The sequence below is a fragment of the Ranitomeya variabilis genome, chromosome 2 (genome assembly GCF_051348905.1).
Source record: "Ranitomeya variabilis isolate aRanVar5 chromosome 2, aRanVar5.hap1, whole genome shotgun sequence".
Classification (NCBI taxonomy): Eukaryota; Metazoa; Chordata; class Amphibia; order Anura; family Dendrobatidae; genus Ranitomeya; species Ranitomeya variabilis.
This window is the reverse complement of record NC_135233.1, coordinates 79,590,046-79,616,423: the sequence shown is the minus strand read 5'-3', so window position 1 is coordinate 79,616,423 and position 26,378 is coordinate 79,590,046. Positions and strand designations below refer to the sequence as shown.

At 42.7% G+C, this 26,378-nt stretch overlaps 1 long non-coding RNA gene across 1 annotated transcript; it reads left to right on the top strand.

The window, feature by feature from the left end:
* Positions 1 to 4,603: 4,603 nt before the first annotated feature.
* Positions 4,604 to 12,467, top strand: LOC143809112 (uncharacterized). The gene is made up of 3 exons (XR_013222075.1): positions 4,604 to 4,637; positions 9,453 to 10,948; positions 12,365 to 12,467. It is a non-coding gene; the product is annotated as an uncharacterized LOC143809112 (long non-coding RNA).
* The last annotated feature ends 13,911 nt before the right edge of the window (positions 12,468 to 26,378 follow it).

The following is a 26,378-nucleotide window of genomic DNA, read 5'->3' as shown; positions in this document are numbered from 1 at the left end:
CCAGCGTGGGATTGGCCATGCGGTACACGATCTTCGCGCCAAAACACGCAGCCGCAGACACCGTTAGTAGGCCCAACCAAACAAGTAGCCCAAATGCAGTGTAATATCTGATATAGGCCGAAAGCCTGAAGATTGAAGCTCAGCTTTGTAAAGTGGAGAACACAAAGTGGAGAACACCAAGAAGCGGCAGACACCGTTAGTAGGCCCAACCAAACGAGTAGCCCAAATGCAGTTTAATATCTGATATAGGCCAAAAGCCTGAAGATTGAAGCTCAGCTTTGTTCAGTTGAGAAAAGAAAGCAGCCGCAGACACTGTTAGTACTTCCAACCAAACAAGTAGCCCAAATGCAGTGTAATATCTGATATAGGCCGAAAGCCTGAAGATAGAAGCTCAGCTTTGTAAAGTGGAGAATACCAAGCAGCTGCAGACACCGTTAGTAGGCCCAACCAAACCAGTAGGCCAAATGCAGTTTAATATCTGATATAGGCCGAAAGCCTGAAGATAGAAGCTCAGCTTTGTAAAGTGGAGAACACCAAGCAGCGGCAGACACCGTTAGTAGGCCCAACCAAACCAGTAGCACAAATGCAGTTTAATATTTGATATAGGCCAAAAGCCTGAAGATTGAAGCTCAGCTTTGTTCAGTTGAGAAAGGCAAGCAGCCGCAGACACCGTTAGTAGGCCCAACCAAACAAGTAGCCCAAATGCAGTGTAATATCTGATATAGGCCGAAAGCCTGAAGATTGAACCTCAGCTATGTAAAATGGAGAACACCAAGCAGCGGCAGACACCGTTAGTAGGCCCAACCAAACCAGTAGCCCAAATGCAGTTTAATATCTGATATAGGCCAAAAGCCTGAAGATTGAAGCTCAGCTTTGTTCAGTTGAGCAAAGCACGCAGTATTATTACAGGAATGGGTTAGGATGGGGACATTATTACAGGAAGGAGCCAGGATGTGTGATATTATATGAAGGGCCAGAATTGGGGACTTTCTTACAGGATGGGGACATTGTACATGAGGGGGCAAAGACGTATGTTTTCACAGGATCTGGAATGCTACAAGAGACCATACATCTGAGAAATATGCAGGTGGGGACCCAGGTCAAAATTTTTTACCGGGACACATCAGCCTCTACCTAAGCAACTGGATAGATCTCTATATTGTCCATTATATCTATTATACTGTATATTAATATGGCATCATCCCTGCTACATAATTTTGCCAAAATAAAAGTCCTATATTTTTAATCGTCTTGCCAAGTCCTACAGTCCAATAGAATACATAATACAGTCAGAGATTTCTCTGCTGCAGATTGAGCAGAGCTCAGTTTTTGAGCTATGTATAACCCCGCCACAGCTTTGTGTTTACATTGTATATTGACAGAAAGAGGCTAAACAGTGCTGGAGGCCTGGCTGGACTAGGCGGAGCAAGACCAGTTGTCCTGTGGTGATAACCAATTGCTGGTAAAACAGTGATTCTATTGAAACAGTCCAGTAATTGACACATCGCTATAATAAAGGTCTATGCTTCTACATTATGGTTGTCTCAGATAACATGGCAAAAGCCTGGTGACAGATTCCCTTTATAGGACTGCTTTGACAATAATGGCATTGTGTATTACAGACAAGTTATTGAATATATATGATATACATATTCTTTCTTCTTTTTCAGTGGATGGTATTGTTCCTCCAAACATCCCTTGGAATAAATACATAATTTATGTTGTAATTCCCATCACCAGTTACCTCCTTGGAATATTCATTGGTGTCATCTGTAACATCATATGTAGGTGAGTATTGTAAAGGATGATTTATATTGTACATGGGAGTCTGTAAAAAAAATTACATCTTTATTACAGATGAGAGGCTCTGACAAAATTCTGCCAAATCATTCAGATTTTATTTAGAGATTTGATTCACAGCAAAATTATTCTTCACAAGGGGGGCGCGGCCTGGGACTGAACGAGGACGGACGTGCTCTGCAAGAGCTCCCGATCCCAGTCACATTTTAATGCCTCAAAATAAAGATTCTCGGGTGAAAATTGTTTAGGACCCCCGGCTCGGTACCAGTGTCCCTCTGTGGTAGCTCCAACAGCCTTCATACCGGCTGGGAGACGGAAACGCTGAGACGCCGACACGCACAGGGACTTGGCGGGCCCGCAACTTAGACCCGAGACGCCAGAGTCGCTCCTATCACCTCTCACCCCTTGGCTCGGTCGGCTGCTGGGGTTGCTTCGGGTGCCCGGAGAGAGCAGCGAGGGAGACCAGAGAGCAGCGAGGGAGACCGGAGAGCCGACCGGAGAGCCGCGCGGCGGCCGAGCGGCTGCGCCGGACCTGTGACCCGCGACACAAGGTACCTGCTCATGGCTCACGGATGGTGGGGGCCCAGGACCTGGCGGGTGCTGGACGAGTCTGACGGGGGCTCCCATGTTTCCCGACGGGCTGAGAGAAGCGGAGCGGTGGACGGGCGGTAGGCAAGGCCCCGCCCACCTCGATACCCACACGCGGCCACAGTGCCATCATGCCGACAGTCTCAGCTCGCAGCTCCCGGACGCTGCGTAGAGGAAGGACCCACCTCCCTGCTCGCCTCTCTCCTCTGGCTCGGTTCCCTGAAATGGCGGGAGACGTTGTGAGCGTTCCATGGTGAGGAGCATCACCGCACCCCAATTCCTGAACTGCTCTCCGCTGCCTTGGTTTGCATTTTAAACTATAAAAGGCAGGCGCTGCCCACCTTAGACGCTGTCCACCTTTGACTGCAGTCTGATTACAGCCTATAAGGTGATATTTAAAGGCAATACTACAAATAGCCCCTGTGTGTTTGGCATATTCTACTGGAATACCTTTACATAATGGTCTGTTTTTGGAGATTCTGGATCGAAACACACGCCACAAACATGCTATCATAAACTACATTCCTGGGCGCGAGTGGCGATATAAGAAGCTTCCATTTGGCATCACATAAATTTATAATGGTGAAAACAGGAAAGGTACGCCCCAAGAGCTTAACATCAACCCTTTATCAAGGCAAACACGGGGAAATGGAGAAAATTCTTAAACATAAGGCAACGGCTAGAGCCACTCCAAAAAACCCTCATTCAAGCATTGCAACAGATCATATGGCTGACTAAACCGATTCGAGCGATGAGGCCTCAGGCAGTGACGTTCCTCAAGCTGACTCTGGAAAAATGTATAGATCCTTCCTCAAAAGGTCTCTGGCTCAAGCTATGAAGCCTCTAATTGCTGAAATAGCAGGTATGAGGGCTGACCTCTCACACATAGGTAACAGAGTCGAATCTCTGGAGGCTTCGCTTATTAACCATTCAAACAATATGAAGGACCACCTGGACTACCACAGAATGCAACTAAATAATGCTGCGCTTGCTTTGGAAGACCAGGAGAACCGGAGCCGTAGGAAGAATATCAGGATCAAAGGTCTACCTGAAAGTGTCTCCCAAGAGATTCTGGAAAAAGCTACCAGAGAAATATTTGCTCTGCTCCTGCCAAGGGATAAAAGCGACCACATCATTATTGAAAGAGTCCACAGATCGCTCAGACCTAAGCCAAAATCCTCTGACCCACCGAGAGATGTTATCTGTGGTTTGCTGAGCTATCTGGACACTTCTGCCATCCTGGCGGCCTCCAGAGATAACAAATCGCTCACATATGAAAACTCCCCCATTCAACTGTACCAAGACCTTGCACCGTCGACCCTGATGAAATGCAGAATTCTAAAACCACTACTAGATACGTTACGCTCGAAAAAAAATTCTTTACAAATGGCTCTTTCCTTTTGGTTTAGCCATACATGGTGGGGGCAAACAAGTGGTCGTCAGGTGCCCGGAAGATCTCTCCAAAGTCTGGGATACTTTCAACTTGACCGAACTAGAAGTCCCTTCTTGGCACCCCCTGGATATGGATCCACATGCCCCTTATCCATGGAAAGCTATTGCTGGAGATCAGGGAGAATGGACTCCAGTTAAAAGTCTTGCGTCGCCCAGACAGGGAAGATCTAGTGTTAAGAAGAAACGCCCTCCATGAACAGCATCCCGGGTCTAAACGGAACCTTGCGATGAAAGATCTCTATCGCCGTTGCCTTCCTTAATGCATAGATAGCCTTGAACCTTGCGATGAAAGATCTCTATCGCCGTTGCCTTCCTTAATGCATAGATAGCCTTCACTGTTTATCAGTTTTTGTGTAACAGATGCAGTTTTTCTAATGTTAGATTGCCACTCGCGCGTCGGAGTGTGTCCACCCTATCTGCTGTGGGAGGTACTCCCAGCCCCCGCTTCTGCGGCAGATAGGTAGTATACTTGTATATATGTGTTCACCTTTTTTCCCATTGTTTTTGTTGTTTTTCTGGTTCACTGAGATGTTTGATTGTTTCAGTCCACAGACTCAGGTGTCTCTTCCTGCACACTGTTATAGTTATGACTACAATTAATCCATCCGCCACTATAGTGGTTTCTTCATTTAATGATAAAGGTCTGCGTTCCCCAAACAAAAGAGGTCAAATTCTGAGATTTTTAAACTCTAAAAAAGCTAGCATTGTTTTCCTACAGGAAACTCACTTCAAAAAAGGAAGGGTTCCTGACATGTCCCGATCTCAATTCCCATCTGGATACCATAGCTTCCAGAGGAGTGAGTATAGTTACAAAAATAAACGTTTCCTTTGAACTAATAGACTCTTTGACTGATGCTGATGGGAGATTTGTAATGATTAAAGGCCTTTTGGCCAACACCAAAATAACGCTGTGCAACTTATACGCCCCCAATAGAAATCAAGTGGGTTCGCTATGCAAAACTTTAAATATCCTAAAACTGTTTGCAGAGGGTGTTGTGGTGGTAGGTGGAGATCTCAATGTTCCTCTTAACCCGTTCCTTGACACTTCGTCTGGAAAGACATCTGTTCCTCTTAACCCGTTCCTTGACACTTCGTCTGGAAAGACATCTATCTTTCAACAAGCCCTGAGACGGCTCCAACTTTCCCTACAATCTTTAAATTTATTAGATCCTTGGAGGACCTTGTATCCCGCCACCAAGGATTAACATTTTATTCGCCCCCACACAATACCTATCATAGAATTGACTACCTCCTTACCCAAGCGCCTTGTCTCCACCTCATAAATTCAGCAACAATTGACAACATACTTTTGTCAGACCATGCACCTATTTTCCTACAGATGAGCATCGTGTCTCTCCCTAGGACTACGAAATCTTGGACCCTAAATGAGACCCTGCTAGATTCTAGCCTGCACGTTTCTAGGTTAACAGACACTCTCGAGAATTTTTTCCAGGATAATACATGCTCAGGTCCTCCACCCCCCGTGGTGTGGGAAGCCCATAAGGTTGAACAAAGCAAACTTTATCTCTCTTACACCAAATCAATACATTTGAGAAGATACACAAAAAATCACGTAGCGATAATATCCAAACCTAGCTGGTAAAATTACGTCAATCCCTAAAAAACCTCCTAAACATACAATCGGCTAAAATTTACATGAGATGCAAACAGAAGTTTTACCTCCATGGTAATAGAGGCAGTAAACTCATGACTTCCCTACTTAGGAAACGTAATGAGAAGAGGTTCGTAAACCAGATTAAAGCTGCAAATAAATCCTCTAAATACGATACTGCCGATATTGCTGAGGTATTCAGATCCTTCTATGAAGACCTATACAATCTACCCAAACCCATAAACATAAAAGAACCCTCAGAGACCTCTAGTAAAAGAAACAAATTTTTGACACCCCTTAAACTTCCCAAGGTTCTCTTAAACGATTCCCTAACGTTAGTAGCTCCTATCTCTCCCAAAGAAATATCAGACACTTTGGCAACAATCGCTAATGGGAAAGCTCCAGGGCCAGATGGCCTTCCTATCATCTACTATAAAAAGTTTCTTAAACGCTTATTGCCTCACCTGACTCTGCTCTTTAATTCGTATCTGGAGGGCCAACTCTTGCCCAAACAATCCTTGGAGGCTTTTATATCAGTTATCCCGAAGGAGGGAAAGGACCTCACCTCCTGTGCTAGCTACAGACCAATATCCTTGCCTAACGCAGACACAAAACTGTGGGCCAAAATTTTGGCAAACAGACTAAGTACCATTTTACCCAAGCTTATCCATTCTGACCAAGTTGGGTTTGTGAGGGGACGGGAGGGTAAGGATAACTCGGTCAAAATTATCCAATCCATTACAATTGCTCGGAACAGGGGGATCCCCCTGACCCTCCTCTCTACGGATGCTAAAAAAGCCTTCGACAGAGTGAGTTGGAGGTACATGGAACAGGTGATGCTCAAGTTTGGCTATCCTCCTCAATTAGTCCATGCGGTTTTTTCCCTTTACTCCCAGCCTACGGCAAGAGTGAGAATATACGGCACCCTTTCAAATAGTTTCGATATAAATAACGGCACTAGACACGGGTGCCCATTGTCTCCTTCTCTGTTTGTCTTGGTTATTGAAACACTCTTACAGAGAATTAGACAGGAACCCTCTATAATGGGATTAAGGGTAGGCCCTCTAGAATTAAAAACGTTAGCATTCGCTGATGATCTACTCTTCTTGATTACTAACCCGTTCCATGCGTTCCCTGCCATACTAGATATCTTTTAACAGTTCGGACAGATATCCAATTTTAAAATCAATACCTCAAAATCCGAAGCCTTGAACATCTCCCTCCCTCACTCCCAACTAACTGCCCTGCGCTCCTCACCCCACTTTCATGGGCCTCTAGCTCCATAAAATATTTGGGAACCATGATAACGAGAGACCCTAATAATCTCTTTCAAGCTAACTATAATACACTCCTTAAAAAAGTTTGACGAAGGCCTATAACCTACCTACGCTCTCTTGGATGGGACGTATAAATATTTTTAAAGCATATATAATGCCGATAATCCTATATACATTTTGCATGATCCCCATTAATGTTCCGCAGACCTTTTTCAGGTATCTAAAATCTATAATTTTGAAATTCATCTGGAACAAAAAACCAGCCAGACTGCCATATAAATTCCTCTCCCACCCATGCTCATCAGGCGGTCTGGGTGCCCCAGATCTCACCCTATATTTCAAAGCTGTACATCTTTGTAGATGGCTAAAAATAGTGTCAAGTGTTGGTAATGGGGACCCAAATAGCACTGATTTAGCATTACTGGGTTCTGAAGGTATTCCCTACCTTTGGTCGCTAGCCAGACCCCCTTCTCACCTTAGACTTGATGAGGTGACCTTAACTACTCTCCAAACCAAACGTCTAGCGAACAACGAGCTTCCCGCAGACACCTTCCCCTCTATACTAGCACCCATTTGCACCATCCCTTTCCTTCTTGACCCCGATTTTCGAGACCCATATGGGCTCTGGTCCTCTCTGCCGAAGGAATCTTTAAATAGTTACTATAATAACGAAATTCTTCATGGGGGAACCTGGCCTACAACTTCACTTAACCGCCCAAACAATTTTCTTCAGACACAACATATTAAAAGAACTCTCAACCAATTTAGACGAAAGTTCCCAACCAAGCCGAACTTGTCCTAGATAGACATTTTAGCTAAAGCTCCTCACCCAAAAATTAAGAATATCTCCCACATTTATTGGCAACTTACTACCCCATCGGAGAAATCAAAACCCTCCTTTATTCACTCTTAGGAATTGGAACTTAATATTAACCTCACAGAAACTCAAAGAGCTAAAATCCTGACGCATGCAAGAGGCTTCTCCAGATGCATCCTACTTCAGGAAAATTCTTACAAAATATTAACTAGGTGGCATCTAACCCCAGCTAAACTACACCATTTAGGGCTCGCAGATTCCAATCTATGCTGGCGATGCCATAATTCTTTGGGACATCACACGCACATATTCTGGGACTGCTTAAAAATAAACAATATTGGAAGGATATAAATAACACTCTCCGGAAACTACAAATAATTAAAACCAACCTTCAAGCAATGAAAGTTTTACTTTCTTGCTCAAACCAAAATTTTAGACCCAAAAAATACCGCCTCCTCCTTCTAATGATTTGTGCTGCCAAGTATCTAATTACTCTTCATTGGAAGGACGAGTCCCCCCCCCACTTGGACAGAGTGGTCCTCCAAGGTTAACCAAATTTCTCGTCTGGAGGAGCTCTCTAGCTGGGAGACAGGCAAACATGATTTATATATTTTTATATATTAAGAGATGGACCCCTTGGAGAGATTTGCTAAACCTTTGACCTATTAGCCGTTGTATTCTTTTACTGTGTTTCATCTGGAACGTTTGATATAGAATAGATTTCGCCTTTTTCCGCCGCACACTGATCGGATTGTATCTTTTACTTTGTTTTACTATTCCATTATTACTCTCTGGAACCAGATAGCTGTTGTTGTCTTCTTCTTCCCATTCTTCTTCCCCTCCCAATCTTTCCCTCCCCCCATACCCTCCTACTGCCTCCCTATCCCTCCTTCTCTTCCCTAAGTCTTAAAATGGAAAGTTTGTTGATGGTCTAGCCATTTATTCACCTGACTTGTATTGTTTACCTGTACTTTTGACTCTGAATGTCACTAAATTAAGATTATAAAAAAAAAAAAAATTATTATTCACAAATTGATTGTTCCCTATCATGCTCTGGGTCCCAGATCATAATAAATGGAGGATATAAGAAGAAAATATAGTTCATACATCACCTAGCCCCTCTCCGGAAGCCCCTATTGCTCTCTGCTGCAACTCCGGCACAGTCTTGGCTCTTGGTAGGGGATTGCATGAGCAAAGACCTTTCGGGGACCGCTTGTAGCCAAAGTTCCAATCCAAAGGGAACACTTGGCCAGAGGCGCGGTAAAATGGTAGTGTGGAAAACTGGCCATCGAGAATAAAGCAACAGAAGTCGGTCAGAGAGGAGAGCTAAACTTTTTGCCAGCGCTCTACTGTTCCACAAGCTGGAGGCTGGAGCTAGCTTCTACTTTGCTTTATTCGCGTGGAGTGAATTACAAAACATCTGGGTTCTCCAAAATTCTGAGTTTTGTAAATATGAGCAGAATTCAATTCCACTCAAATAAATCCACTCATGGCTAATCTTCATATTTCCTTACAATCCAGTACGATCCACACATATTGAACTTTCATGTACATGAAAAATGGTTGATAAATACCAAAATTGTACTTGACAATTGTAATTGACAATGTTTCTACAGAATGTAAGAGACAAAATGATGAATGAAGAAACATATGAGTCTATATTTCATTATGCAGAATAAAGAAATGTTACTTTCTAATTCACAATATACCTTATATTTAACTATTTTAAATATTTATGAAAAAGGATAAATCCAAGGGAAATGATTAGGGTTGAGCGACTTTTACTTTTTTAGGATTGAGTCGGGTTTCGCGAAACCCGACTTTGTCAAAAGTCGAGTCAAGTGAAATCGTCCGATTATCGCGCAAAGTCGGGGATCCATCCATAGCTCTCTCTCTCTCGTCCCAGCAAAGGTTGTGTTGGACTGTGGAAATCGCTATATCCCAAACGGTAATATGGCGGTTTTACCCCCTGTGACGCCGCAGAAAGCAAGCCGGAACCTATGTCATCACGCTGCCCACACTCCTTCATTGGCTGAAAAATGGCGGGGAAAGCGTCAAATGAAACGCGACTTTGGCGCGAAGATTGCCGACCGCATGGCCGATCCCACAGTGGGATTGGTTTGGGTTTCATGAAACCCGACTTTGCTGAAAGTCGGCGATTTTTGAAAAAGTCCGATCCGTTTAGCTCAACCCTAGAAATGATGAATCTTGATGTTCTACTGATGGAGACAGAGTGACTACTGCTAAACCTCTTGGTAAGTACAGCCTAACCAATCTGACACTAAAGCAGTTCTCCAGGATAAGAAAAACAGGGCTGCCATAAAAAAACAAAAAACTGTGCTTTCAAAACTTCAACTTGTTCATGGTATTGCAGCTCTGTAGCATTCTCTTCACTGGAGCTGAGCTACAATACCAGGCACAACCTGTAGACAGGGGTGGTCTTATTTTTCAAACAAACCAATTATATTTTTCTAACCCTGGACAAGACTATAAAATCTATATGCAAATAGTTATTGTTTTCCATTTTTATAACTTGGTAACAGTCCGCTTTATGACGTCGATGACTTACACTGGGGTCATTTGTTATATAATTAATAGAAGAACATCTTTTTAAAAAATGGTCTCTTAACCATTTCGCGCCAGAGCCTTTTTTGCCTTCATGACAAGGCCAATTTTTTTCATTCTGACCAGTGTCACTTTATGTGGTAATAACTCTTAAACGCTTCAACAAATCCCACCGATTCTGAGACAGTTTTTTCATAACATATTGTTCTCCATTACAGTGGTAAAATTTGCTCAATTTAAACTGCATTTATGGCCCTGGACTAAACCGCGACGCCCATCGGCCCGTACTGCAGCGGGACCGCCCCTGGGTGAGTATAATCTAACCTCTTTTTCTCATCTTTCAGGATACATCAGGGGCTTATCTACAGCATTCCAGAATGCTGTAGATAAGCCCCTGATGCCGGTGAGCTTAGCTCACCTTCGATTTTGGGGGTGACATGTTCCCTTTAATGCTTTACTTACATTGCTATCACAGTCCCCATTATGGCTTACAATGAAGATTCAACATCAGTATTTTTTTAGAGTGTGGGAAGAACCAAGAGGAAACCCACACAAACTCCTTGCAAACGTTGTCCATAGTGGAATTTTAACCAAGGACCTCAGTGCTGTAAGACGGTAGTGCTAACCACTGAGCCAATGTTTAATTTTTTTTTTTTTCATTAAACATATGGAAGCTTTTGTGTGGGAAGCTTTTAATACTAATTTCAATATTCTACATTATAGGAAAGCATGAGGAAAAGAGAGATATCCTCAAAAACACCATGATCCCTATGCCTGATGCCGGTGATGAAGTAATCATTATGGGCCCAGATGAGGACATGGTCACCGCTCCTGACAGTAAGTTAATTTTGTCTCAACCCTGATAGAAAAGATTGCTGACATCACCCACCCCAAAAAACCAAAACAGCTGTTATTTTAACTTTCTTTGCTTGCATAAAAGAAACACTTTATAGCAATATGTTATTGATTTGCAGTTTAAAGAGGACTTTTCCCCAAAGTTTTCTGGTTCAACTGGTCACATGATGTAATAGTGACTGCAGAGTGAAATAAAATGATTTTGTTATTTTTTTAAATTTTGCATTAGACATTAGTGTGATGACTGATGAATCTCTGGACAGTGTGGGGGAAAGGCAGGACAGCAGAGATGGTGACTATCACCATCTATCAAATAAGTCTGAAAGTCAATAGAAGGGTTTGTAATGTGACACAGATAAACTCAGTTGTGCTGCCTCTGCCTCCTCACTGCCTCATGCAGAATGTTAGACCAGGAGATTAGGGCTGTATCCTCACATCTCACACATTGAGAAACCTGCTCTAAGCTATAGTGGGGCTGTGTTCTTTTTCTGATGTGTTGCTTGTTGCTTATGCATTTTTTCATAGGTTGAAAATGACTTAGGTCCATCAAGTTCAACCTTTCTCCACCAATTGTGCATTTTGTCACTAAATTAACTATAATCCACGTTATGTCTTTTGAGGAAATCATCCACCTCATTTTTAAAAGCTGCTATAGTGTCTGCCATTACTACCTCTTGTGGTCGGCATTCCAAAGTCTGACTGCTCTAACTATAAAGAACACTTTCCTAATTAGCTGCAGTTATTGTCTTTCTTCCATCGGTAATGAGAGCCCCCTAGTCGAAAGTATGGTCCTTGAAAGGAATAAGTCATATGCTAAACCTTTGTATTGGCCACACATACATTTATATATGTTAATGAAATCTCATGTAAAAACCCAACTTTTCCACCTCTTATCATATGAGAGGCCTTCCATCCCATGTAATAATCTAATTTCCCACCTTTGAATTGACTCTAATCTCTGAATATCATTTTTTTAAAAACCTTGCCACATAACTTACGAAACGAAGCCAAAGCAGAAATTCCCATTGCAGATATGTGTTTCGGGATGTTTGCTTCTCATCAGTGTAAAGCAGGAGATCTGATTTTCCTGCGTGAGAGACGTCTGACATGAAGTTTAAGGGTTTAGGTTTCTTCTTATAGACAATTCTTGACTGGGAATTTGAGCGAGTTCTCGTTCTTTTCCTCTCTGAAGAGGCTATTTACTTATTCAGATTCCCTGGGAAGCATTGCATGGCCTTTAAGTCTCCATATGCCAACTTCTTGTTCTCCACAAGCAATATAATCTGGAAATAATCAATGACATATATACTTTTCCAGCTGTCTTGCTCATTAAAATCTGTCTCCATATCCATATAGTCATCTTTACTGTTTTGCTAATGTTGGACACTTATTTTGCAGGTGAGGCAGGGCGGGGTCTCGCTCTGAACCTACAAAGAACATGGGATCCAGCTAGAGACGACTTTACATCAGCAAGGAGAGGCAGATTCCGGGCTCGGTCTCTGTTCTCCACCACTGGATATGACATTACTGGAACATTCTACACCACTGGATATGACATTACTGGACATTCCGCAGCTAGATGCACTCACAAAACCAGTGAGTTTCCTACTGCAGAACGAGGCAGATTCCAGGCTCGGTCTCTGTTCTCCACCACTGGATATGACCTTACTGGACATTCAGCACCTAGATGCACTTACTGAATAAGTGAGTTTCCTACTGCAGAACGAGGCAGATTCCGGGCTCGGTCTCTGTTCTCCATCACTGGATATGACATTACAGGACATTTAGCAGCTAGATGCACTCACTGAATAAGTGAGTTTCCTACTGCAGAACGAGGCAGATTCCAGGCTCGGTCTCTGTTCTCCACCATTGGATAAGACATTACTGGACATTCCGCAGCTAGATGCACTCACTGAATAAGTGAGTTTCCTACTGCAGAAAGAGCCAGATTCCGGGCTCGGTCTCTGTTCTCCACCACTGGATATGACATTACTGGACATTCAGCAGCTAGACGCACTCACTGAATAAGTGAGTTTTCTACTGCACAATAAGGCAGATTCTGGGCTCGGTCTCTGTTGTCACCAATGAACACCCAAAGCCTAAGTGAAAGGCAGTCCTTCAGCCATGGTTTGTTAGAGAGATTTCCTCCACTGGGGGTTTTCCTTTCCTGACTGCTGAAGGTTGACTCTTCGTGAGTCAAGGGCACCTTGTCATCATCATCAGGGCCACATTTTAAACGTTTATTGCTTTGGCTTCTATGAGAACTTTTACATTAAACATCCTGAATAAAGTTAATAAAGAAGTCAGTGAATAATATGTAGCAGTGTATCTGAGCCTCTATGGATCTTTATAACACAGCAGAATATACATAGCATTGTGAGGAGGGATTATTTCATATAGTCATTGAACATCTGGCTGCTTATAAGCATATTTCCTTACAAAGATGTAAATTGGGGTACATTTGTTTTTTTTTTTTTAAATAAAGATGATTAAAGATTTAAAAGTGGCACACAAAATGTGGAACTGGTTGTATATCAGTCTAGGTGGCATTATATACTTCAATGTTGCTAGAACATAAATTGCACATTATTCAAAGAGTAACCGTCATTTTAATTTTAAGTTTGTTAATCAATAATACAAATGAAAATGCAATATATTATCAGAGAAATGTGCTTCTTCCCCTGGACTGACCTTTCAATCTCAATTCAATGAAAATTCTATCAAATCTGTATTCAGTTGTAAAGGGGTGGCAAATGGAAGATGCATTCAGTCAACATTGCACAGCAGCTGCAAGTAAATGCCACCATCTGCTGGCTGCACTGGATAGGCTGGAACTGAAGGACGGAGAGTGTGAAGACTTGCATTCTATGAAGCTGACATTTCAATGTCTATAGTAGATTACAAGGGTCTTTATACTTCCAGAGCCACCAGGGACCACAGTCACCAGCCCGGGAAAAAAAAGCAACAGGGACCACAGCCGCCTGTGAATACTTTAAGAAAAAAAATACACAAACACAAAACTATCAAGAGAAAAAAAAACAAAAAAAAACCCTCACTGCTCACTGAATAAGTGAGTTTCCTACTGCAGAAAGAGGCAGATTCCAGGCTCGGTCTCTGTTCTCCACCACTGGACAAGACATTACTGGACATTCCGCAGCTAGATGCACTTACTGAATAAGTGAGTTTCCTACTGCAGAACGAGGCAGATTACGGGCTCGGACTCTGTTCTCCACCACTGGACAAGACATTACTGGACATTCCGCAGCTAGATGCACTTACTGAATAAGTGAGTTTCCTACTGCAGAACGAGACAGATTCCGGGCTCGGTCTCTGTTCTCCACCACTGGATATGACATTACTGGATATTCAGCAGCTAGATGCACTTACTGAATAAGTGAGTTTCCTACTGCAGAACAAGGCAGATTACAGTCTCGGTCTTTGTTCTCCACCACTGGATATGACATTACTGGACATTCAGCAGCTAGATGCACTTACTGAATAAGTGAGTTTCCTACTGCAGAACGAGGCAGATTCCGGGCTCGGTCTCTGTTCTCCACCACTGGATATGACATTACTGGACATTCAGCAGCTAGACCCACTCACTGAATAAGTGAGTTTTCTACTGCACAATAAGGCAGATTCCGGGCTCAGTCTCTGTTGTCATCAATGAACACCCAAAGCCTAAGTGAAAGGCAGTCCTTCAGCCATGGTTTGTTAGAGAGATTTCCTCCACTGGGGGTTTTCCTTTCCTGACTGCTGAAGGTTGACTCTTCGTGAGTCAAGGGCACCTTGTCATCATCATCAGGGCCACATTTTAAACGTTTATTGCCTTGGCTTCTATGAGAACTTTTACATTAAACATCCTGAATAAAGTTAATAAAGAAGTCAGTGAATAATATGTAGCAGTGTATCTGAGCCTCTATGGATCTTTATAACACAGCAGAATATACATAGCATTGTGAGGAGGGATTATTTCATATAGTCATTGAACATCTGGCTGCTTATAAGCATATTTCCTTACAAAGATGTAAATTGGAGTACATTTGTGTTGTTTTAAAAAATGAAGATGATTAAAGATTTAAAAGTGGCACACAAAATGTGGAACTGGTTGTATATCAGTCTAGGTGGCATTATATATTTCAGTGTTGCTAGAACATAAATTGCACATTATTCAAAGAGTAACCGTCATTTTAATTTTAAGTTTGTTAATCAATAATACAAATGAAAATGCAATATATAATCAGAGAAATGTGCTTCTTCCCCTGGACTGACCTTTCAATCTCAATTCAATGAAAATTCTATCAAATCTGTATTCAGTTGTAAAGGGGTGGCAAATGGAAGATGCATTCAGTCAACATTGCACAGCAGCTGCAAGTAAATGCCACCATCTGCTGGCTGCACTGGATAGGCTGGAACTGAAGGACGGAGAGTGTGAAGACTTGCATTCTATGAAGCTGACATTTCAATGTGTATAGTAGATTACAAGGGTCTTTATACTTCCAGAGCCACCAGGGACCACAGTCGCCAGCCCGGGAAAAAAAAGCAACAGGGACCACAGCCGCCTGTGAATACTTTAAGAAAAAAAATACACAAACACAAAACTATCAAGAGAAAAAAAAACAAAAAAAAACCCTCACTGCTCACTGAATAAGTGAGTTTCCTACTGCAGAAAGAGGCAGATTCCAGGCTCGGTCTCTGTTCTCCACCACTGGACAAGACATTACTGGACATTCCGCAGCTAGATGCACTCACAAAACCAGTGAGTTTCCTACTGCAGAACGAGACAGATTCCGGGCTCGGTCTCTGTTCTCCACCACTGGATATGACCTTACTGGACATTCAGCACCTAGATGCACTTACTGAATAAGTGAGTTTCCTACTGCAGAACGAGGCAGATTACGGGCTTGGTCTCTGTTTTCCACCACTGGATATGACATTACTGGATATTCAGCAGCTAGATGCACTTACTGAATAAGTGAGTTTCCTACTGCAGAACAAGGCAGATTACAGTCTCGGTCTTTGTTCTCCACCACTGGATATGACATTACTGGACATTCAGCAGCTAGATGCACTTACTGAATAAGTGAGTTTCCTACTGCAGAACGAGGCAGATTCCGGGCTCGGTCTCTGTTCTCCACCACTGGATATGACATTACTGGACATTCAGCAGCTAGACCCACTCACTGAATAAGTGAGTTTTCTACTGCACAATAAGGCAGATTCCGGGCTCAGTCTCTGTTGTCATCAATGAACACCCAAAGCCTAAGTGAAAGGCAGTCCTTCAGCCATGGTTTGTTAGAGAGATTTCCTCCACTGGGGGTTTTCCTTTCCTGACTGCTGAAGGTTGACTCTTCGTGAGTCAAGGGCACCTTGTCATCATCATCAGGGCCACATTTTAAACGTTTTTTGCCTTGGCTTCTATGAGAACTTTTACATTAAACATCCTGAATAAAGTTAATAAAGAAGTCAGTGAATAATATGTAGCAGTGTATCTGAGCCTCTATGGATCTTTATAACACAGCAGAATATACATAGCATTGTGAGGAGGGATTATTTCATATAGTCATTGAACATCTGGCTGCTTATAAGCATACTTCCTTACAAAGATGTAAATTGGAGTACATTTGTGTTGTTTTAAAAAATGAAGATGATTAAAGATTTAAAAGTGGCACACAAAATGTGGAACTGGTTGTATATCAGTCTAGGTGGCATTATATATTTCAGTGTTGCTAGAACATAAATTGCACATTATTCAAAGAGTAACCGTCATTTTAATTTTAAGTTTGTTAATCAATAATACAAATGAAAATGCAATATATAATCAGAGAAATGTGCTTCTTCCCCTGGACTGACCTTTCAATCTCAATTCAATGAAAATTCTATCAAATCTGTATTCAGTTGTAAAGGGGTGGCAAATGGAAGATGCATTCAGTCAACATTGCACAGCAGCTGCAAGTAAATGCCACCATCTGCTGGCTGCACTGGATAGGCAGGAACTGAAGGACGGAGAGTGTGAAGACTTGCATTCTATGAAGCTGACATTTCAATGTGTATAGTAGATTACAAGGGTCTTTATACTTCCAGAGCCACCAGGGACCACAGTCGCCAGCCCGGGAAAAAAAAGCAACAGGGACCACAGCCGCCTGTGAATACTTTAAGAAAAAAAATACACAAACACAAAACTATCAAGAGAAAAAAAAACAAAAAAAAACCCTCACTGCTCACTGAATAAGTGAGTTTCCTACTGCAGAAAGAGGCAGATTCCAGGCTCGGTCTCTGTTCTCCACCACTGGACAAGACATTACTGGACATTCCGCAGCTAGATGCACTCACAAAACCAGTGAGTTTCCTACTGCAGAACGAGACAGATTCCGGGCTCGGTCTCTGTTCTCCACCACTGGATATGACCTTACTGGACATTCAGCACCTAGATGCACTTACTGAATAAGTGAGTTTCCTACTGCAGAACGAGGCAGATTACGGGCTTGGTCTCTGTTTTCCACCACTGGATATGACATTACTGGATATTCAGCAGCTAGATGCACTTACTGAATAAGTGAGTTTCCTACTGCAGAACAAGGCAGATTACAGTCTCGGTCTCTGTTCTCCACCACTGGATATGACATTACTGGACATTCAGCAGCTAGATGCACTTACTGAATAAGTGAGTTTCCTACTGCAGAACGAGGCAGATTCCGGGCTCGGTCTCTGTTTTCCACCACTGGATATGACATTACTGGATATTCAGCAGCTAGATGCACTTACTGAATAAGTGAGTTTCCTACTGCAGAACAAGGCAGATTCCGGGCTCGGTCTCTGTTCTCCACCACTGGATATGACATTACTGGACATTCAGCAGCTAGACCCACTCACTGAATAAGTGAGTTTCCTACTGCAGAACGAGGCAGATTCCGGGCTCGGTCTCTGTTCTCCACCACTGGATATGACATTACTGGACATTCAGCAGCTAGACCCACTCACTGAATAAGTGAGTTTTCTACTGCACAATAAGGCAGATTCCGGGCTCAGTCTCTGTTGTCATCAATGAACACCCAAAGCCTAAGTGAAAGGCAGTCCTTCAGCCATGGTTTGTTAGAGAGATTTCCTCCACTGGGGGTTTTCCTTTCCTGACTGCTGAAGGTTGACTCTTCGTGAGTCAAGGGCACCTTGTCATCATCATCAGGGCCACATTTTAAACGTTTATTGCCTTGGCTTCTATGAGAACTTTTACATTAAACATCCTGAATAAAGTTAATAAAGAAGTCAGTGAATAATATGTAGCAGTGTATCTGAGCCTCTATGGATCTTTATAACACAGCAGAATATACATAGCATTGTGAGGAGGGATTATTTCATATAGTCATTGAACATCTGGCTGCTTATAAGCATATTTCCTTACAAAGATGTAAATTGGAGTACATTTGTGTTGTTTTAAAAAATGAAGATGATTAAAGATTTAAAAGTGGCACACAAAATGTGGAACTGGTTGTATATCAGTCTAGGTGGCATTATATATTTCAGTGTTGCTAGAACATAAATTGCACATTATTCAAAGAGTAACCGTCATTTTAATTTTAAGTTTGTTAATCAATAATACAAATGAAAATGCAATATATAATCAGAGAAATGTGCTTCTTCCCCTGGACTGACCTTTCAATCTCAATTCAATGAAAATTCTATCAAATCTGTATTCAGTTGTAAAGGGGTGGCAAATGGAAGATGCATTCAGTCAACATTGCACAGCAGCTGCAAGTAAATGCCACCATCTGCTGGCTGCACTGGATAGGCTGGAACTGAAGGACGGAGAGTGTGAAGACTTGCATTCTATGAAGCTGACATTTCAATGTGTATAGTAGATTACAAGGGTCTTTATACTTCCAGAGCCACCAGGGACCACAGTCGCCAGCCCGGGAAAAAAAAGCAACAGGGACCACAGCCGCCTGTGAATACTTTAAGAAAAAAAATACACAAACACAAAACTATCAAGAGAAAAAAAAACAAAAAAAAACCCTCACTGCTCACTGAATAAGTGAGTTTCCTACTGCAGAAAGAGGCAGATTCCAGGCTCGGTCTCTGTTCTCCACCACTGGACAAGACATTACTGGACATTCCGCAGCTAGATGCACTCACAAAACCAGTGAGTTTCCTACTGCAGAACGAGACAGATTCCGGGCTCGGTCTCTGTTCTCCACCACTGGATATGACCTTACTGGACATTCAGCACCTAGATGCACTTACTGAATAAGTGAGTTTCCTACTGCAGAACGAGGCAGATTACGGGCTTGGTCTCTGTTTTCCACCACTGGATATGACATTACTGGATATTCAGCAGCTAGATGCACTTACTGAATAAGTGAGTTTCCTACTGCAGAACAAGGCAGATTACAGTCTCGGTCTCTGTTCTCCACCACTGGATATGACATTACTGGACATTCAGCAGCTAGATGCACTTACTGAATAAGTGAGTTTCCTACTGCAGAACGAGGCAGATTCCGGGCTCGGTCTCTGTTCTCCACCACTGGATATGACATTACTGGACATTCAGCAGCTAGACCCACTCACTGAATAAGTGAGTTTTCTACTGCACAATAAGGCAGATTCCGGGCTCAGTCTCTGTTGTCATCAATGAACACCCAAAGCCTAAGTGAAAGGCAGTCCTTCAGCCATGGTTTATTAGAGAGATTTCCTCCACTGGGGGTTTTCCTTTCCTGACTGCTGAAGGTTGACTCTTCGTGAGTCAAGGGCACCTTGTCATCATCATCAGGGCCAGATTTTAAACGTTTATTGCCTTGGCTTCTATGAGAACTTTTACATTAAACATCCTGAATAAAGTTAATAAAGAAGTCAGTGAATAATATGTAGCAGTGTATCTGAGCCTCTATGGATCTTTATAACACAGCAGAATATACATAGCATTGTGAGGAGGGATTATTTCATATAGTCATTGAACATCTGGCTGCTTATAAGCATATTTCCTTACAAAGATGTAAATTGGAGTACATTTGTGTTGTTTTAAAAAATGAAGATGATTAAAGATTTAAAAGTGGCACACAAAATGTGGAACTGGTTGTATATCAGTCTAGGTGGCATTATATATTTCAGTGTTGCTAGAACATAAATTGCACATTATTCAAAGAGTAACCGTCATTTTAATTTTAAGTTTGTTAATCAATAATACAAATGAAAATGCAATATACACTCACCGGCCACTTTATTAGGTACACCATGCTAGTAACGGGTTGGACCCCTTTTGCCTTCAGAACTGCCTCAATTCTTCGTGGCATAGATTCAACAAGGTGCTGGAAGCATTCCTCAGAGATTTTGGTCCATATTGACATGATGGCATCACACAGTTGCCGCAGATTTGTCGGTTGCACATCCCAAAGATGCTCCATACAAGGCAGGATGGATCCATGCTTTCATGTTGTTTACGCCAAATTCTGACCCTACCATCCGAATGTCGCAGCAGAAATCGAGACTCATCAGACCAAGCAACGTTTTTCCAATCTTCTACTGTCCAATTTCGATGAGCTTGTACAAATTGTAGCCTCAGTTTCCTGTTCTTAGCTGAAAGGAGTGGTACCCGGTGTGGTCTTCTGCTGCTGTAGCCCATCTGCCTCAAAGTTCGACGCACTGTGCGTTCAGAGATGCTCTTAGGCCTACCTTGGTTGTAACGGGTGGCGATTTGAGTCACTGTTGCCTTTCTATCAGCTCGAACCAGTCTGCCCATTCTCCTCTGACCTCTGGCATCAACAAGGCATTTCCGCCCACAGAACTGCCGCTGACTGGATTTTTTTTCTTTTTCGGACCATTCTCTGTAAACCCTAGAGATGGTTGTGCGTGAAAATCCCAGTAGATCAGCAGTTTCTGAAATACTCAGACCAGCCCTTCTGGCACCAACAACCATGCCACGTTCAAAGGCACTCAAATCACCTTTCTTCCCCATACTAATGCTCGGTTTGAACTGCAGGAGATTGTCTTGACCATGTCTACATGCCTAAATGCACTGAGTTGCCGCCATGTGATTGGCTGATTAGAAATTAAGTGTTAACAAGAAGTTGGACAGGTGTACCTAATAAAGTGGCCAGTGAGTGTATAATCAGAGAAATGTGCTTCTTCCCCTGGACTGACCTTTCAATCTCAATTCAATGAAAATTCTATCAAATCTGTATTCAGTTGTAAAGGGGTGGCAAATGGAAGATGCATTCAGTCAACATTGCACAGCAGCTGCAAGTAAATGCCACCATCTGCTGGCTGCACTGGATAGGCTGGAACTGAAGGACGGAGAGTGTGAAGACTTGCATTCTATGAAGCTGACATTTCAATGTGTATAGTAGATTACAAGGGTCTTTATACTTCCAGAGCCACCAGGGACCACAGTCGCCAGCCCGGGAAAAAAAAGCAACAGGGACCACAGCCGCCTGTGAATACTTTAAGAAAAAAAATACACAAACACAAAACTATCAAGAGAAAAAAAAACAAAAAAAAACCCTCACTGCTCACTGAATAAGTGAGTTTCCTACTGCAGAAAGAGGCAGATTCCAGGCTCGGTCTCTGTTCTCCACCACTGGACAAGACATTACTGGACATTCCGCAGCTAGATGCACTCACAAAACCAGTGAGTTTCCTACTGCAGAACGAGACAGATTCCGGGCTCGGTCTCTGTTCTCCACCACTGGATATGACATTACTGGATATTCAGCACCTAGATGCACTTACTGAATAAGTGAGTTTCCTACTGCAGAACGAGGCAGATTACGGGCTTGGTCTCTGTTTTCCACCACTGGATATGACATTACTGGATATTCAGCAGCTAGATGCACTTACTGAATAAGTGAGTTTCCTACTGCAGAACAAGGCAGATTACAGTCTCGGTCTCTGTTCTCCACCACTGGATATGACATTACTGGACATTCAGCAGCTAGATGCACTTACTGAATAAGTGAGTTTCCTACTGCAGAACGAGGCAGATTCCGGGCTCGGTCTCTGTTCTCCACCACTGGATATGACATTACTGGACATTCAGCAGCTAGATGCACTTACTGAATAAGTGAGTTTCCTACTGCAGAACGAGGCAGATTCCGGGCTCGGTCTCTGTTCTCCACCACTGGATATGACATTACTGGACATTCAGCAGCTAGACCCACTCACTGAATAAGTGAGTTTTCTACTGCACAATAAGGCAGATTCCGGGCTCAGTCTATGTTGTCATCAATGAACACCCAAAGCCTAAGTGAAAGGCAGTCCTTCAGCCATGGTTTGTTAGAGAGATTTCCTCCACTGGGGGTTTTCCTTTCCTGACTGCTGAAGGTTGACTCTTCGTGAGTCAAGGGCACCTTGTCATCATCATCAGGGCCACATTTTAAACGTTTATTGCCTTGGCTTCTATGAGAACTTTTACATTAAACATCCTGAATAAAGTTAATAAAGAAGTCAGTGAATAATATGTAGCAGTGTATCTGAGCCTCTATGGATCTTTATAACACAGCAGAATATACATAGCATTGTGAGGAGGGATTATTTCATATAGTCATTGAACATCTGGCTGCTTATAAGCATATTTCCTTACAAAGATGTAAATTGGAGTACATTTGTGTTGTTTTAAAAAATGAAGATGATTAAAGATTTAAAAGTGGCACACAAAATGTGGAACTGGTTGTATATCAGTCTAGGTGGCATTATATATTTCAGTGTTGCTAGAACATAAATTACACATTATTCAAAGAGTAACCGTCATTTTAATTTTAAGTTTGTTAATCAATAATACAAATGAAAATGCAACATATAATCAGAGAAATGTGCTTCTTCCCCTGGACTGACCTTTCAATCTCAATTCAATGAAAATTCTATCAAATCTGTATTCAGTTGTAAAGGGGTGGCAAATGGAAGATGCATTCAGTCAACATTGCACAGCAGCTGCAAGTAAATGCCACCATCTGCTGGCTGCACTGGATAGGCTGGAACTGAAGGACGGAGAGTGTGAAGACTTGCATTCTATGAAGCTGACATTTCAATGTGTATAGTAGATTACAAGGGTCTTTATACTTCCAGAGCCACCAGGGACCACAGTCGCCAGCCCGGGAAAAAAAAGCAACAGGGACCACAGCCGCCTGTGAATACTTTAAGAAAAAAAATACACAAACACAAAACTATCAAGAGAAAAAAAAACAAAAAAAAACCCTCACTGCTCACTGAATAAGTGAGTTTCCTACTGCAGAAAGAGGCAGATTCCAGGCTCGGTCTCTGTTCTCCACCACTGGACAAGACATTACTGGACATTCCGCAGCTAGATGCACTCACAAAACCAGTGAGTTTCCTACTGCAGAACGAGACAGATTCCGGGCTCGGTCTCTGTTCTCCACCACTGGATATGACCTTACTGGACATTCAGCACCTAGATGCACTTACTGAATAAGTGAGTTTCCTACTGCAGAACGAGGCAGATTACGGGCTTGGTCTCTGTTTTCCACCACTGGATATGACATTACTGGATATTCAGCAGCTAGATGCACTTACTGAATAAGTGAGTTTCCTACTGCAGAACAAGGCAGATTACAGTCTCGGTCTCTGTTCTCCACCACTGGATATGACATTACTGGACATTCAGCAGCTAGATGCACTTACTGAATAAGTGAGTTTCCTACTGCAGAACGAGGCAGATTCCGGGCTCGGTCTCTGTTCTCCACCACTGGATATGACATTACTGGACATTCAGCAGCTAGACCCACTCACTGAATAAGTGAGTTTTCTACTGCACAATAAGGCAGATTCCGGGCTCAGTCTCTGTTGTCATCAATGAACACCCAAAGCCTAAGTGAAAGGCAGTCCTTCAGCCATGGTTTGTTAGAGAGATTTCCTCCACTGGGGGTTTTCCTTTCCTGACTGCTGAAGGTTGACTCTTCGTGAGTCAAGGGCACCTTGTCATCATCATCAGGGCCACATTTTAAACGTTTATTGCCTTGGCTTCTATGAGAACTTTTACATTAAACATCCTGAATAAAGTTAATAAAGAAGTCAGTGAATAATATGTAGCAGTGTATCTGAGCCTCTATGGATCTTTATAACACAGCAGAATATACATAGCATTGTGAGGAGGGATTATTTCATATAGTCATTGAACATCTGGCTGCTTATAAGCATATTTCCTTACAAAGATGTAAATTGGAGTACATTTGTGTTGTTTTAAAAAATGAAGATGATTAAAGATTTAAAAGTGGCACACAAAATGTGGAACTGGTTGTATATCAGTCTAGGTGGCATTCTATATTTCAGTGTTGCTAGAACATAAATTGCACATTATTCAAAGAGTAACCGTCATTTTAATTTTAAGTTTGTTAATCAATAATACAAATGAAAATGCAATATACACTCACCGGCCACTTTATTAGGTACACCATGCTAGTAACGGGTTGGACCCCTTTTGCCTTCAGAACTGCCTCAATTCTTCGTGGCATAGATTCAACAAGGTGCTGGAAGCATTCCTCAGAGATTTTGGTCCATATTGACATGATGGCATCACACAGTTGCCGCAGATTTGTCGGTTGCACATCCCAAAGATGCTCCATACAAGGCAGGATGGATCCATGCTTTCATGTTGTTTACGCCAAATTCTGACCCTACCATCCGAATGTCGCAGCAGAAATCGAGACTCATCAGACCAAGCAACGTTTTTCCAATCTTCTACTGTCCAATTTCGATGAGCTTGTACAAATTGTAGCCTCAGTTTCCTGTTCTTAGCTGAAAGGAGTGGTACCCGGTGTGGTCTTCTGCTGCTGTAGCCCATCTGCCTCAAAGTTCGACGCACTGTGCGTTCAGAGATGCTCTTAGGCCTACCTTGGTTGTAACGGGTGGCGATTTGAGTCACTGTTGCCTTTCTATCAGCTCGAACCAGTCTGCCCATTCTCCTCTGACCTCTGGCATCAACAAGGCATTTCCGCCCACAGAACTGCCGCTGACTGGATTTTTTTTCTTTTTCGGACGATTCTCTGTAAACCCTAGAGATGGTTGTGCGTGAAAATCCCAGTAGATCAGCAGTTTCTGAAATACTCAGACCAGCCCTTCTGGCACCAACAACCATGCCACGTTCAAAGGCACTCAAATCACCTTTCTTCCCCATACTAATGCTCGGTTTGAACTGCAGGAGATTGTCTTGACCATGTCTACATGCCTAAATGCACTGAGTTGCCGCCATGTGATTGGCTGATTAGAAATTAAGTGTTAACAAGAAGTTGGACAGGTGTACCTAATAAAGTGGCCAGTGAGTGTATAATCAGAGAAATGTGCTTCTTCCCCTGGACTGACCTTTCAATCTCAATTCAATGAAAATTCTATCAAATCTGTATTCAGTTGTAAAGGGGTGGCAAATGGAAGATGCATTCAGTCAACATTGCACAGCAGCTGCAAGTAAATGCCACCATCTGCTGGCTGCACTGGATAGGCTGGAACTGAAGGACGGAGAGTGTGAAGACTTGCATTCTATGAAGCTGACATTTCAATGTGTATAGTAGATTACAAGGGTCTTTATACTTCCAGAGCCACCAGGGACCACAGTCGCCAGCCCGGGAAAAAAAAGCAACAGGGACCACAGCCGCCTGTGAATACTTTAAGAAAAAAAATACACAAACACAAAACTATCAAGAGAAAAAAAAACAAAAAAAAACCCTCACTGCTCACTGAATAAGTGAGTTTCCTACTGCAGAAAGAGGCAGATTCCAGGCTCGGTCTCTGTTCTCCACCACTGGACAAGACATTACTGGACATTCCGCAGCTAGATGCACTCACAAAACCAGTGAGTTTCCTACTGCAGAACGAGACAGATTCCGGGCTCGGTCTCTGTTCTCCACCACTGGATATGACCTTACTGGACATTCAGCACCTAGATGCACTTACTGAATAAGTGAGTTTCCTACTGCAGAACGAGGCAGATTACGGGCTTGGTCTCTGTTTTCCACCACTGGATATGACATTACTGGATATTCAGCAGCTAGATGCACTTACTGAATAAGTGAGTTTCCTACTGCAGAACAAGGCAGATTACAGTCTCGGTCTCTGTTCTCCACCACTGGATATGACATTACTGGACATTCAGCAGCTAGATGCACTTACTGAATAAGTGAGTTTCCTACTGCAGAACGAGGCAGATTCCGGGCTCGGTCTCTGTTCTCCACCACTGGATATGACATTACTGGACATTCAGCAGCTAGACCCACTCACTGAATAAGTGAGTTTTCTACTGCACAATAAGGCAGATTCCGGGCTCAGTCTCTGTTGTCATCAATGAACACCCAAAGCCTAAGTGAAAGGCAGTCCTTCAGCCATGGTTTGTTAGAGAGATTTCCTCCACTGGGGGTTTTCCTTTCCTGACTGCTGAAGGTTGACTCTTCGTGAGTCAAGGGCACCTTGTCATCATCAT